The sequence below is a fragment of the Sinohyriopsis cumingii genome, chromosome 1 (genome assembly GCF_028554795.1).
Source record: "Sinohyriopsis cumingii isolate HCF-2022 chromosome 1, ASM2855479v2, whole genome shotgun sequence".
NCBI lineage: Eukaryota > Metazoa > Mollusca > Bivalvia > Unionida > Unionidae > Sinohyriopsis > Sinohyriopsis cumingii.
In genome coordinates, this window is record NC_142961.1 from 23704013 (window position 1) to 23719298 (window position 15286).

General features: G+C 35.4%; 1 protein-coding gene across 8 annotated transcripts in view; it reads left to right on the forward strand.

Moving 5' to 3' along the window:
* Nucleotides 1–6855: 6855 nt before the first annotated feature.
* The window catches only part of LOC149806554 (guanine nucleotide-binding protein subunit gamma-1-like), a 135959-nt gene continuing 127528 nt past the window's right edge, over nucleotides 6856–15286 (forward strand). For 6 of the 8 annotated variants that reach the window (XR_016420525.1, XM_089954427.1, XM_089954523.1 and 3 more), the window contains exons 1-2: nucleotides 6856–7004; nucleotides 14513–14604. The gene's annotated coding sequence lies outside the window, so the exon portion shown is untranslated. Of the gene's footprint in view, nucleotides 7005–14512; nucleotides 14608–15286 lie in introns of all 8 variants that reach the window. The other 2 variants (XR_016420526.1, XM_089954423.1) reach the window with 1 other exon arrangement.

Here is a 15286-nt window from a genome sequence, read left to right on the forward strand (position 1 = left end):
TTAGGTAGAAGTACATATCCCAGGTGTTTCCAAAAGAGCCATTCGATCCAGGTTTTGTTGCAGGATCTTGCATCCTTGGGACCCTTGATTTTCCCGGTACACTGTATAGTCGTCTGCAATTAGCTCTGTGTTGCACTCGACGCTAGATGGTATGTCATTGGTTAATACTGGGAAGAGGGTGGGACCCAAACACACCCATGAGTCAATCCACTAGCAACAAGTGACGAGTCCAATGTTGCTCCATCTACGACAAAACTCTGGGATCTGTCAGAAACTCTGTGATCCATTTCAGAGCATTACCCCTGCTGCCATAGCGATCCAACTTACAAAGGAATCGTGCGTTGGAGATACGGCCAAAGGAATTACTAAAGTCGAGGACTGCAAGACTGTGCTGCATTCCTCAGTCTAAGAATCTGGAAAACTCATCCACAAGGATTACCAATTGTGTTTCGAGAGTTTGTCTGATGGCAGACTGTTAGGATGATGAAATTATCCAGATGACGCATCATGTTGCTGACTATCTTGTATTCGAGAATTTTGGATCAGCTGCTTCCAAAGGAGAGGGGTTGATAGTTAATGTTAATTTGCTTATGTGCCCATATTACTCCTATTGTTTTTCATTTACGTTTTCGAGGGAAATAAGCGCAGCCATTTTAAAGTTTAGTTTGCAAGAAGAAGATAAACAAGTGTAGACTATTTTACTCAGTATTCATATTTGCTTTCATCTTCCCAGCACTACTTAGGAATATACCGATGGTAACAATAACCACGGTAGCTTCGCCAACGTCAGTCAAATCAACAACTCTTCCAATCATAGTTGCAGCCCTCTTCCGAAAATCCTTTTTGAAAAATCATTCTCCTCAGTCAAAGAGTGACTCTGAACAATTTTATTTAACATTATCCTGTGATACTTCTGTGAATGTGTTTCTCAGCAAACATTATATTGTTCCACATCGAAATTTCTTCCGACCATGTAACTGGATCAGAAAGATCATTCGGGAGTAGCTTTGGTTGAAATCCTTTAACCCACTCAAGTAAAAAAAAAAATGTGATTGGAGATCAAATCACTTTTCTCGTCGAAATATTTGACGAACAAGTCAAAGTTCACTTGGATAAAAATGATCATCTCATTTATGAACCCAAAACACCATCACTAGCGAATCCGCATTTCAGTATCTATTTCATGAGACCTTGATTTTGGAAATGGTGTCAACTTCATTTGTGTCTTGTTGGATCTACAATTTCTTTTTTCGGAATTATTTTGGAACTACCATCATTGTGATTACCATTCATTCTTATTAGGCAATTTATGATTTGTAAAATTATCTTGAAAGGCACTGAACACAATTGACGAAATTTTTTACTGCACATCCCAAAATGTCCTTGTCTGAATTCACTGTAATTCCAAATTAATGTTCCAATCCAAGAATATTATAGATAAGCACTTTGCATTTCATGCGGATAATAATTTGAATAAAGAAATCTACTCATATGAAAAGCAGAACACAACAATCACACTGATTCAGCTTCAAGGTGATAAGGCAAGAATGAGCAATTTTTCGAGTAAACAATGTTATATAAAAGACACAATAATAGAACCCTGATGTACGTCAGCCTACTCTAAAACGTTCAAAGTTGTCAACAAGTTTATGAATGTCTAATTGGAAATATGTTGTCCTAGACACGACCCAAATAAAAATGTTTATTTTCATTGATAATGATCTGAATATTTAATCCACACTCATAGAGAAATGTTATCTCGGTCTGATTAAATCAGATCTCCACTATCCTAAGTGAAGATCTGACACAGCGACCGCTACGGGGTCATGTTCTGGGGACCTATGTTATTAATATAATCACTAATTTTATTAGCCAATCGGATAAAGTCTGATACATTGTGTGTGTATATATATATATATATATATATATATATATATATATATATATATATATATATATATATATTGTCACGTGCATGATACGGTATAATTTCTAATACCGGAGGTGGACAATTAAAATTTAAATAGCTCCGAGCCCCCAGTCAGCAATGCTGATGACGGTCTATTTGTGTAAATAACTCAGGGTGAAAGGTATAACAATTTAATAAAATTTATCAAACGTATTAAATAATTCCATCGACAAATTACTCAATCGCTATTTCTTTCGAACAAACACAAGCAATGACCTATTCACAGTTGCCACTTCCGGTACTCTCTAGTTATTATGTACTTTTGAGAGAGTGACGTATGTAAGGTGAAGTTGTTTACATACTATACTTATGGAAATTGTACGTGATCTAAGCAGACTGCTAACTAAAATGACTGCTCCCTTATGCAAACAAAAATCAGCCTGAATTAGTCTACAGTATCTTTAGCACCTATTAAAACTGGGGAAATTAATTTTTCCCAACTAGACAATACCAGCTCCTGAAGGTTCAGTGGATGAATTACTACATATATAAAATGTAATTAAAAAAAAATTATCGGCTCTTTTTTGACAATTTACCTCTGAAGTCCAGGAAGTGAAAATGACCAAGAGAAGCTAGCACTTTTTTGAAAGGTGCACAACTGGAGTAAGGCCAAGCTGTATATACTATAACCCATATTACACCCACCAATCATACAGCAAAATAAAGGTAATTAAAGATTCTTTGAACAATACCCAAGACATACAATGTCTTGTTTAAATAGACAGTATAACCAGTGAAAACACCAGGGGAAAGTCTTTCTCTTTAAAATTCTAACTATGCAAAATACGAAACTGTAGAGCGACACCCTATCAGGTGGTTCTTCCGGCATTGCGCCTCCACACAAACTGCTGACGTCACATTAACGCATACAACGTGCTCTCCACGGGCTTTCCCTGTCTCCGATCCTCGGATGTCGACTCTAACACCCACCCCGAATGCTTCCTTTAGAATTATAAGGGACGTATATTCTTGTCTCTTTACCCTAATCTCAGGAGAATTAACCACACTCCGAGAGACTTTTCATCAGAATAATGGCGAATAAGTTATTAGGTCAGCTCACGCACTCACATCTAAATATTCCATACGCGCTATGTTCTATAATAATTATGCTACAACAATAATACTATTATTAACGAGTTCTAATACTAATAATTCTGTATGCACATCCCTAATTGTTAACTTTTCGAGATAGTAAACTATCATCTTCAATAACAATCATACGTATTTTCTACCCTATGAGTTACAAATGACACATAGGCCCTACAAATATACAAGGGGCCCCGAGTGGCCGAGTGGTCTAAAGCGCTCTCTGTTACGGATCACTGCCATCTCACCTCTGTCTACGTGGGTTCGAGTCTAGGATTCGGCTAATGTGGGTATGTGAGAAAGCTTGCCAGTAGCTTCTCGTGGGTCGGTGGTTGTTTCCGTGGTTTTCCACCATTAATACTGGCCGCCATGTATAGCCTATCGTGTGCTGAAAAATGGCGTTAAACCCTACAACAACAACAACAACAACAAATACCTAATTATGTGTGCATACGTCCAATAATGACTAACTCTGTATAATTTACAATCTATATATTCATATACTGTTAAAGAAAGTACAATTTCTAACAATCCTCTAATAAATGCAGTTATGCAACATAGTAGCAAATTACACAATCCACCAATCTACATACGTTAATCTTGCATGTTAATAATTCGCTATACGCTACGTTATGATATGTCGATAAATCAGCTATACATGGAAGATTCCATATCTAATAAATGAAATGTACATAACAATGCATCAATCTTACAACACCTAGTGATGAAAGTAAGACAAATTCGGGCGAAGAAATGTTACTTAAAGATGCCTTTGTTCGCAAATTCTAACCTAAAATTTCACTAGAATTCCTTCCCGCCTTATAATTTTTTATGTGAGGGTGTTCTCTCCTGTTTCCACTTTTGCAGATCAGTTAGGGATGGCCCTCCTGCCCTAATGTTAAATGTTGTGCTATATTTTATGAGTTGTTGTTCTTTATTCTTATAAAAGTATATATCTGTAATTTATTTTTCTCTTATGCACTTGTATATGTATATTGCAAACATTCATCTTCTGCTAGTAGGTATTCTTCAGCCATCCTCTCATCTTCTTCTCTCTTTCATCTTCTTGTTTCTCTCTTCCTGATACTGTCTTCTTTTTAAAAAAAATTATATTTTCGTCAGATACTTTGGTGACAAGTCATTTGGTTTTATCCCTCATGTTGTTGTTGTCTTGGGTACTCGTTTTTCCTTATGTTATTACCCTCGTGGATTTATCTCTTGTACTTTTGTTTGCTTTTTCATTTGCTGCTTCTTTTGTCTCTCTATTCTCTGTTACTGTTTGTCCTACTGTTTTTGTTGTTTTAGTTCTTGCCGGTGGGTTCCCTTTTGTTGTTTAGTTCTGATTATATCCTGCCTTTGTTGATGTTGGTTCTAACTGAATATTTTGTTGTTGCGGTCCCTGTTGTTGTTGTTGGTGGTGGTGCTTATACTTTCTGGTTCTTTTTCCCTTGCTGAGAGATTTCTTGCCCTTTTGTGTGTTTCTGTTTGGTTTCCTTTTGCTGTTGTTTTTGTTGTTTCTGTTTATCTTGTTGTTGTTGTTGTTGTTGTTAGATTAAGTGTTCCTGTCTAACTTGTATTTGTTCTTCTCTCTGATGTTGCTTCGGGATTTGCGTATCTTCGTCTAGTTTCATTTTTATGGAGTGGGTGGGTGTTTTCGTTTCGCCGTCAATATTCTCTGTTCATTATTCCCCTCTCTGTTCTCTGTTGGGGTCTCTTGGTTTTTAGGGCATTTATGTGGAGTGTGCCTGGTCTGTTCACGTCTTTTGCATTTTCTGCGGTAAACCACGATTTAGCATAAAACCCGTGTAGAAAAAACGCTCGTTTCACATCTATTAATTTTCTCTTTTCTATCTCTAAAATCCTTGTTCCTTTGTAGACTGATGTCAAGGGAATTGTTGCTAATCTTGATTAAATCACCTTTTTATTCAATTCAGTCTCGAACTTTTCGACCGTTGCTTCTAGAGGGATCTTAAGTGGTACGTCAGAAAGGTGTAATTCTCTAGTTTGTTTCTTTATTCTGCGCAACATGGGTTTGGGTTCTTTAACTGTAACTGTTTCACCTGCAATATTTAATTCTCCAAATGGTAGTACGGGCTGAGTTCCTCTAGGGCATACAATGTACCCTTGATACCCCGTTGGGTTGATTGAGTATATCCGTTGCAAGTATTCCGGTTGTTTTTACACTTTTATTGCAACCATCACAGCTGTCATCTCTGGAATTCTTTCTCTTGGTATTCCTGACATATCAAGTTCCTGTGTCCCTTTTCTGTATGTGCATTACAGGAAGGATCCTTCGTTCGTTTCTATCCGTCTTGTCTTAAAGTATTTTTCTAGTTATTTGACTTCTCTATTTGCTTTGTTGGCCGCCATTTTTCCTCGTGGGTCTCGTGTAACCTGTGCGTCATTTTCAATGTTCATTCTTTTGTAATTTTTCTGTCTTAATTTTGTATTCTTTTCGTTTCATATGATTCTTAACTCATCCTTTTTTTGCTGTATCATCGAAAGTGCATTGCTTGGTTCCTGTTTCAGAATCCGGTGGACTTTCTTGCTGTTTGCTTTGTACGTGCCATTGCCAATGATAAAGAAACGCTTTACTTCTCAAGAAAGAGTATGAGAATGCGTTTGGTGATTCACCTTTTAAGCACAACTCAGAGTAGTCTAATGCCTCTCAAATTTTCTATGAACCACTCCTGGCGAGGTTCACACATGTACTGATTGAAAAATGGATTTGGTCCGAACATATGCTGCTGCTTATTTAGACTCCGCCCTATATTTGAATATCTCAGTTTTGATTGGATACTGTCTGATCTCTGGAGTAATTTATTACTTACATGAAGCATCAGCAAATTTTTCCCACAACGTGAGATGTGTGTGTGTGTGTGTGTGACCTGTGACTGCTCTGGTGTCCTAAGTGCTTGGAGCTTCTTCCTCGGATCCGGGATGTCGGTGGATCGAATCCCAACCGAGTCATACCATAGACTATAAAAAATGGGTCTTGCAGTTGCCTCGCTTGGCGCTCAGCATTCAGAGGATATTGTTTGGACTTGTCGGCCTGGTCTCAAGATAATGTGGTTGGGTGAGACATGATGCTGCGGCATGAGGCCCCAGTGCTAGACATCACTATAAACTGCCTCACTAAAAGCATCGTCGTGATATGAATGAATTTTTTTGTACAAACTACGTTAAAAATCCAAGTCTCTCTCTCTCTCTCTCTCTCTCTCTCTCTCTCTCTCACACACACACACACACACACAGAGGCTATCAAACTTAAAACAGTATAAAAATATTGGGCACTGTTATGTAAATAAAATCATTTTGCATTAATTCTCTCCTTATTAATGTACAGATACACGCGCGCACACGCACACACACACACACACACACAGGCCTCACAGGTGCCCGACGCGAGCGTGATGTTGAGAAAGAAAAACAATAATCTGAAGGGGAAAAATCGTACAGTGACAAAAAATACCTTAGACTCGTTCTGAATTAGAACCCTCCATCATAATATATATATATATATATATATATATATATATATATATATATATATATATATATATATATATATATATATATAATGATAGAGAGGGTCCTAATTCAGAATGGGTCATGGCGGTAATCTAAGATATTTTTTGTCACTCCGTATGATTTTTTTCCTTCAGATTATTATTTTTTTTCTTTTTCATCTCAACATCAAGCTCGCGTCGAGCACCTGTGACAGGCCTGTGGTATTCCTCATAAGTTTGATTGCGCAATACTGCTTGCGCTATCTGTTTAGTTTGATACAGACTATAAAATTAACGAAAACGAGGCAGTTTGTTACTGTTTGGTATCCGCCATATTGCGATAGGGAGTAAGTGTCAAAAAGCACCGTGTATGTGTGGCGTAAATACGTTTCGTCTGTGTATTTTCAGTTACTCTTCGTTTATAGAGGAGAACAGAGAAGGTAATCAAAAATTCATATTGCACTAAATCATGGCATTTGTACCAAAAGATGTAAAGTTCAGTATTCAATCCATGGGGCGTGTGATTCATAAGCTCTGAATTCCCTCAATTTTGACTTCAGAACTTAAACTGGTTATTACTCAGCAAAGATTTTTATAATTTATCTTTGACATTTTTATGATTTATTATGCCTGTATAATACTGCATTTTTTTCTGTCTTGTTTTTTATGTTGAGAAACGGATCCACTAGCTCAAGTGGGTGGGGTTAATGTTCCACTTCCGTTTTTTTGGTTGCTACAGCTTCCTTTTCGAAATAAGAAACACCCCAGTCACATATAATTATAGGGTTTATAATCATGCTGTTTTTAAATTTGTATAATTTTGAACCAGGATTTCAGTATATAGATCAAAATATCGATCACTACACATGATTAGACCAACCAGTAGATCTCCCCTTCCTTGTTTTATTACTTGACTGGTAACGGAGACCAACCGTGGTTCGCTACAAAGAAAATTAGGCGTCTAACCTGCAACAATATAACAAAAGGGAAGACACGAGTCCGCACCCCGCAGTAGTTCAAACCTTGCTAGTTTATCCTAAATGCATCTGCTAATTTCCAACTTATACCAGTTGTAATCAGGAATAGTTAAATTTTCAAAACAGCTTGACACACTTCGTTCAGCTTGTGACATATTGAAGAAAATGCAACAATTGTTCGCCGATTTTGACATATGGACAAGAATTGGTCCAGCAGTGCCATTTGCATTCGGATAGTCTTGGGTTTCACCATTGACCGAAAGGTAATATTAGAACAACTTCAAGTCTGTTGTTCAACGCTAAATACAAGCAGACAGTAGCACGAAATTAAATGGATAATGTTATCGTGCCATGGTAAAATAATCATAGTGGCTCAGATAATGCTAATTATCAAAATGTTAAAATATGTTCTAAATTTTCCAAAAACAATATTTGTGTTTGCCACCAAAATTATAATGCATCACAATGTACATTAATGATATTTACTGCAGGGTTGGAACTACTGAGGGGTGCGGACTCGTGTCTTCACTTGTTTTATTGTTATAGGTTAGACTTCTAATTTTCTTTGTAATGAACCCCTGAAGTGAGGACTGTATCAATAGGAACTGACTAATGCTTGCAACAGAACTATGGTTAAGTCGTACCGTTACTCATGAATTGGAGTGATGCTCTTTTTCACCCGTGTGTCAGCAATTTTAAAAAGGTCAGTAAATGATACACACAGGTGCTTTCATAGAGATTAATAACTAAAACAGTTAGTGTTCTGAAAGATTTACTGGCATTGGTCAAAATAAGTGGGATTTTACTTAACATTTGCATTTTATGTCAGTCAAATTATATTATTACTATCAAGTGTCTCATAGAACTGATTGGAAGGGGAAACCTTCATGGTTGATCTCTGCTACCAGTAATGTCGGGGGAAAAAACCAGAAATCTACTTGTTTATCTCACAACATGATATGCTATTTGTTTTAATTTTAATCAGCGCAGCTTTAATCCATGTTTGCTCAAACCTTGTTCACACACCACATGTGTAAGATTGTGTTTTCCAGATTATGAATACTTGTGTAGGGTTACTCATTCATATCTCGCATAACTTTATCCTGACTTGTAAACTATTTTGACCTTGTACTGCACAAAATAAGAAAAAAAACTTGATTTCCATTATCACTTCAATACATTTGACTGTAGGCTAGTCCTACAGTGTTTTGGGGGTCGAGTTCTTGCTGCCTAATTAATGTCACAGCAAAGTCTGTTTTGATGTTTTCTGACGTCAGAGCAAGAAACCAAATGTTCGGGAATACTCACACACTTGGCAGCCCATATTGTTAGTTTTCTACAAATGAAATTCATAATGTTTTAGTCCGACTTTACTTACTCTGCCCTTTTTTTCTTCTAATAAATTCAAATTCACGCACAAGCAAAATGACATGTTTTCAAGTTCTGTTGGCCTATCTTTCAATTGGCTGGAATGTGCTGTACGCCAGGAATGCCAGAATTAGATTAAGTTGAAGTATTTGGGCTTCTGCAGATCCAGGAATTCTGGAGAAGTTTTGGAATTTAAAAAATAAATTTCAGGTGATTGAAAAGTCATGGAATTTCTCATTTGAGTTACCAAGTGACCTCCAGTTAAAAAGAAATTGATTTGAACACCACACAGTTAGGATCAATAATGCAAAATATTATGGTCCTTGAGTTTTGTAAAATGGCCATGGAAAAGTCATGGAATTTGTTTTTGTTAAGTCTACAAGAACCCTGAAGTATGTTTCTTTAACAAAATGAATAAAAAAATATATTAATATTGAAGAAATTGTTTAGATAGCTTTGTTTCTTTCAGGATACTTATCCGTTTAAGTGATTTCAGCATTCCCAGCTTCCATCGTATTCCAGCCAACTGATTTAGGTCAACAGAACGAAAAAAGATGTCCATTTGTTTGTGTGAGAATTTGAATTTATTATAAAAAAACAATATCAGAGAGTGAGTAAAGTCTGACTAAAATGTACGCACATTTATTTGTATAAGGCACATAACCATCATAATTTACATATTCACAAAGAGTGGTAATAATAAAGGCTAAAATTCTCATAGCGATCAATTAAGATCAACATCAATCAATTTTAGTTTTGTGTTTTAGCTGAACAAACATAACTTTCCACACAATGGAAAGCTTGATGTTTTGGAGTCTCCTATGTTGATAGTTAGTGAATTTGTCTTTCGAAATTTGTCTTTCGTTTTGCAACAGCAGTACAGGCCATTTAATCATTAAAACCCTGAAACTGGCTTTTGATAAGAGGGAATTTTGACCAGTAACTATACCAGTTTAACATTGGTATATATGGTATAAAAATGCCAGGTGTTCATTAGTGCAAGTTTCTTTTGTGGGAATGGAGCTATAGCAAATGGAAGTTAGAGCATTCGTAGTGATCATTCTTGGGATTTAAATTAATTGTGGACGATTTTATTGTTGTGGTTTATCTTTTTGTTCTGGTTTATTTTATTTTTGTATTATTGTAGAGGTAAAAATATATCATTAATTTACATGAATAATGTTCAAACTTAATATTCTATTTAGTGAAGAAGCGAATGTTTTATACGAAAATAATTATTTCATCACAACAATAATTCACAGGTGATACAACAGAGCATGTAGTACTTTTCTTGTTTAGAAGAAATGAAAATCGAAGACATAATGTAATAATCAGGAGTTCTCTACAAAAATCGGAAATATTATGAAATCGGGAGGTATACGTGAAGCGACCCCACAAATTGGGAGTTTGTATTCCTCCTGGCGTGAAAGTTGACAGGTATGGTGTAAGGTCGCTTACATCAAAACAAACTACAACTCTGCTTTTACGGTATTAGCATAATTTTTTGAAGCATTATTTCCGAAACTTTATAAGAAAACAAAATTAAATAAACTACTTTTAAAACAAGTTTATACCATTTCTTTTTAACAATCATGCATGCCAACCTTGAGATAATTATACATGTAATTTTTTTAAGTACATGTTTGACTAAATAAATGCATTTAGAGCTTGTGCATCTTGAGATGCCTCAGAGTTGCAAAAGTTGGCTTATATGCGGGTCATGCACTTTTTAGTGTTTATACCTGTTCAGTTCGGTGGTCATCTTATAGATGTACGGGCTTATATGTGAGTATATATGGTAATCAGACATACAAGCTTGTGTTAATGAGTTTATTTAAGATGTTTGATGATTTGTCTTTTGGTTGCTTTCAGTTTAAATTGAATGCACTCTAAACAGACCGGTTTTCAAAACTCTCACCAAAACAAGTTGACAATGTTCACTTATTTTTATAACAGATTCTTTTATGGAAGTTTTCTCTATGCCTTGGATTGGACCTGTTTATTTGTGTTTGATAGACTAATGCCACTTTAATTTCATGTGAAGTAAGTGCATGCATATGCTTGTATCTTTTGGTCATAATATCCTATAATTTTGTGGGGGGGGGGGCAGGGTTAAAGCTACTAAGGTTATGCCTGTTTATAAAAGGGTTCAAAATCAAATCCAGATAACTATAGACCAGTATCTTTTCTGCCAGCCAAATCCAAACTGTCTGAAAGACATTTCCAAACACCTGTTTACCCATCAAAATACCATTTAATTCATCCATCCCAATCTCGATTTAGATGAAACTGCTCTTGTCATTCTGCACTAACCAAACTTGTTGATGAATAGTTGCTTGCAGTGGACAATGGAGAATTGGCAGGAACCATATATCTTGATTTTAAGAAGGCCTTTGATGTAGTTGATCATAATATACTTGCATGGAAACTTGAAATGTACAAATGTTCTCACCTATCACTTTTTCGACCATTCCGGTGGCCTAAATGGTTAGAATGTCCACCTCAGATGTAGGAGGTAGCGGGTTTGAAACACAGCCGAATCTTACCAAAGACTTTTAAAATGGTACTTGCAACTTCCTCACATGGCGCTCAACATTAAGAAGTTAGTGTTAAGGACTGGTCGGTCTAGTGTCAGGATCATGTGACTGGGTGGGAACATGATACTACATGTATGTTGCATGATGCCCCAGTGCTAGATATCACTATAAACTGCCACACAGCAGATATCTTAGTAATATGACTAAAAAATTGTTAAAAGGCTAATTTCAAAATCCAAATCAGACACACACTTATATAACTGATTTATATGTTGTTGAGACTATTTTGCACAAGTCTTGATAATTCTAACTTTATAACAGTGAATAAAAAAACGAGGATTTAAATCAAGTTGAATACTGGTGCTCACTGAATAACATCTATCAATCACCTAAAAACCAATGCAATGTTAATTGAAACTAAGCAAAGATTATCAGTGAACAGAAATTCAAATCTTGAGCTTTATAAGTTTATATCTCCAATAATGAGATTGAAAATGTTGACACAGAAGAATTTGTGGGAGATAACATTGATAAGAATCTAGACCAGTGTAAGCATGTGAACCACATTTGTTCTGCATTTAATTCAAGAATTTACCTTTGACAGAGGATACAATGTTATCTACCACTCAGCTATTAGAAATTAATTTACAATGCATTCATTCTTTGTCCTTTGGACTACTGCTTTACAATTTGAGGAAATACATTTGAAAATAATATTAAAACAATCCATAAATGTCAAAAAATGGCAGCTAGAATTATCCACAATTTGCTGTTTGATTCACCATGCAAAAATCTAAAAAATTAAAATTGCTCAATCTTGAATACAGATTAGCCTACTGAAAGTCCATATTAGTGTTCAAAGTCAAGAATTAACTTTGTTCAGAATATCTGAATGGTATGTTTCATTTTAAGTTAGAAAAACAGTACCAAGGACCTAAATTGAGATCAGTTACAAATGATCTTAGCTGAATGCCATTTCCAGAAACAAATTCTTGTATAAATAAAAAGATATGTTTACTCTGCTGCTATTCTTTTGAAATCAACCTAAATGTGTTCAAAACTAAAACGTACAGCTACAATCTTGAAAGATAGTTTTCACTGTAAATATTGAAATACATTCACTCCAGTTTATTCTGTTGATGCATTTCGTGTACACTTTGTGCTTTCAAACTTCCTGTTTTTAGGCATGCTTTACTATTATTTTTTTCACATGTACTTAACGATTACTTTCTTCATCTGGAGGGCCTCAGGAGAGAATAGTATATTCAATGAGTTATCCTCATCAAATAAAGTATTTATTATTTTGCTTCAGAGAAATTTAACGTGTGATGAAAGAAAAACAATGGTTCTGTGAAAAATGAACATTCAAGCCCCATTGGCCTCATAATTCAACTAGTTTAAACTTTGGATAAAACTCACTGCAACCAACAGGTAGTCTGTTTGAAAGTATTGTTGATATCTTCTCATCAGTGAGAATTGCATATAAATATATGATAACTATATGTCTATCTGTAGTCTGCATACTGGATATAAACCAAGAATGTCAACATACATGAAAGGGCACCACCTACCTTCCAAAGATGGAAAGACCTTTAAGTTCATATGTGTATCGTTTCACCCCTACTGGCTAATAAAAATAAAACTTGGGGATTATCTCTCGTGTCCTACTTGGAAACTTTCTCTTCAGGATGAACTTTGCCTTGGAGGAACATTGAGAGCTGTCATCAACCTTAAAAACCCAGTCTTAGGAAAATGAAGATTGAGCTTTTTTTTGTCATTGCCACATTTGAATGCTGATATAGAGAAGATATTCTCCACTCTTCACAAAATAAGTGACCAGAGGGGAAATACAGTTGATAAGTTATAAGAAATCATAAGCATCAGTTTGCTCCATGAATAAGGAACAATCCCAGCTATGAGATCATGACTTGGAAACAAAGACTCTTGAGACAAGTTTTGATTCTCAAGATTTTCATTCTTACTCAGGAGATTTTGGTATCAAGGGTCAAATGACACTTCAGGTTTGAAATCTGTTGAGAACCCTGTTCGTGCATGGCATTGGTTCAAAAATCAAGTCTCAAGGGTGAATCTACATTGAGGTCAATTGTGTACAAAGGCCAGTTTGTGTTTTTTCTCCATAGGTGACACCTTTTCAAAGGTTTGAATGCATTTAATAAATCTGCTTATCCTTTTCAGGCATGCAGGTTTGATACCATGCTATGTAAATTGCTTCACTGAGTACAGTGCTAAAAAAAAAATTGGATACCCCATATGTTTGGAAATAATTTAATTCTAGATCTGGGTCCCTCCCTTTTTTAAATTTAATTTTCCTGTGAAAACCCAAGGAATGAAATATGTTTATTATGGACTTCCTGCTAAACACTGGTAAATATTAATATTTATCTTTGGTAGGATTCCATTCTTAAGGACCTCACCCATAAGGAGATCCCACATATTTGTAAATAGATCTACAAACTCTGCAAAGCAAAGCATGTGACACATCAATAGGGAATAATGCTATTTCTGTTTGCTGTATTCATTTGTCACCTCTTGGTAGATATATTGCTTATATTGGGTGCCACCATGTTTTTATCATCTTTATGGCAGATAATTTGTTTAATTAGTTTGAATGGACATAAAGTATTAATAAATCAATTCATTACAACGGAACAAGTTTCAATCATCATTTGAAATTGATTGCTAACCATGACAGTAATCCAGGTTATAATAAAGATAACACAGGTACTAAGTGGAGCGAGTTCTACTATTGTGATTGTTTCCTTGTGTAAAGTTTGTATGTATCACTAAAATTATATACATGTACTGCCATTCAGATTATATTGCCTTGATAGATTAGCCTTATTTCATTTACAAGTGCTTGAAATCAACTTGATATGTACATGGTACAAGATATTTGGTCCCAAAAGAAAGAGATGACATTAATTGAGATAGGTATGTTATGCTTAGGCGTTTCAATTTTTTATTATGTAAGAAAGGTAGTAGTGTAATGCACTTAACAGTTGTGAACGAACATAAAGGTAGAATGCAACTCTTTGTCTTTTTCAGATTTGATTGTGAAAATTGGATTTTCATCTTTGCCAGAAGAGGATTGAGAGCTTCAACCTGTCATTTACAGCTAGCTGCTCCTAATTTAGAAGGTGGTAAGAAAAATGGACATGCAGTGTTGTACTTAATAAGACTGAAGAATATTGTCTCCATTTTAAAAGTTTTGTTCGATTGCAATTGATCTATTGACAGCTGTGAATTAATTGATGCTTGTTAGTGATCCAAGGGGATCAATGACCAGTTATAATGTGTGCTGTGTGTGCAATAATTGCATCCTCATTTATTTTTCCTTAAGCCCTGGAACATGGAACTGGCACACTCAGGTAGATTTCAAAATAGAAGAGGCAAAAATATATTTGTTATACCTTAGAAAGTGCCTAGTGGCAGAATTTTTATCAATCCCTTTAAAGTGATTTTGAAAATAAAGTATGCAGATATTTTCAGAAAATGCATTGATTTTAAAATTTGTATGCTGTTGGGTTGATTGGTCTATAGATCAAAGGCAAGAAACATATCAGCATCTAAAATCTGTGCTGATAGTAGGTTGAATGTTTAGCGTGCATGAGCTTGAAAACATCTTTCCGGATTAATTTTCTGAGTTATCATTAGGCATGTACAGATCTTGTTGCACATCAAGATACTAATTACCTGTACATATTTGGTTTCGTTCTCCATTGTTAGTCAAACTCTGTTTTCATGAAATAGTGTAATCAGTCCAAGTTTTAAAATTTTGATCGAAGTCCAAAGTTTAACTCTAGGTTTGATTGAAAATCC